The sequence below is a fragment of the Melitaea cinxia genome, chromosome 22, assembly GCF_905220565.1.
Source record: "Melitaea cinxia chromosome 22, ilMelCinx1.1, whole genome shotgun sequence".
Taxonomy (NCBI): domain Eukaryota; kingdom Metazoa; phylum Arthropoda; class Insecta; order Lepidoptera; family Nymphalidae; genus Melitaea; species Melitaea cinxia.
Window position 1 is genome coordinate 9,905,001 of NC_059415.1, and position 631 is coordinate 9,905,631.

Below are 631 nucleotides of genomic sequence, written 5' to 3' on the forward strand. Positions count from 1 at the left end.
TCCTGTCCTATTCTGTTCTGTTCTATTCTATTCTGTTCTATTCTGTTCTATTCCGTTCTATTCTATTCTGTTCTGTTCTCATTCTGTTCTATTCTATTCTGTTCTATTCTATTTTGTTCTTTATTCTGTTTAGTTTTGTTCAAATTTCAAGTCTCTTACTTCAAAACATAGGACTTTGATACAAACTTCCAATCCCCGTTTTATCCCTTTAGGGGTCGAGTTTTGTGAAATCCGTTCTTAAAAGATGTCTATGTCTCCCTATAAGGAACCTACCTGCCTAATTTCAAGTTTTTAGCTGTTATAGTTTCGAAGATATCGTGATGAGTGAGTCAACCTACCATCCCCGTTTTAACCCCAAAATGGAATTAATTTCTAAACATACATTATTTGGACACCCTTATCGCCATCTATAGACCATACATTTTAAATTTCAAGTCTCTTACTTTAAAAACATAGGACTTTCATACAAACTTCCAACCCCCGTTTTATCCCCTTTGGGGTCGAATTTCGTAAAATCCGTTCTTAGCGAATGTCTACGACCTATAAAGAGCCTATTTGCCAAATTTCAAGTTTTTAGGTGTTATAGTTTCGGAGATTTCGTGATGAAGGAGTCAACCTACCATCCGCCGCT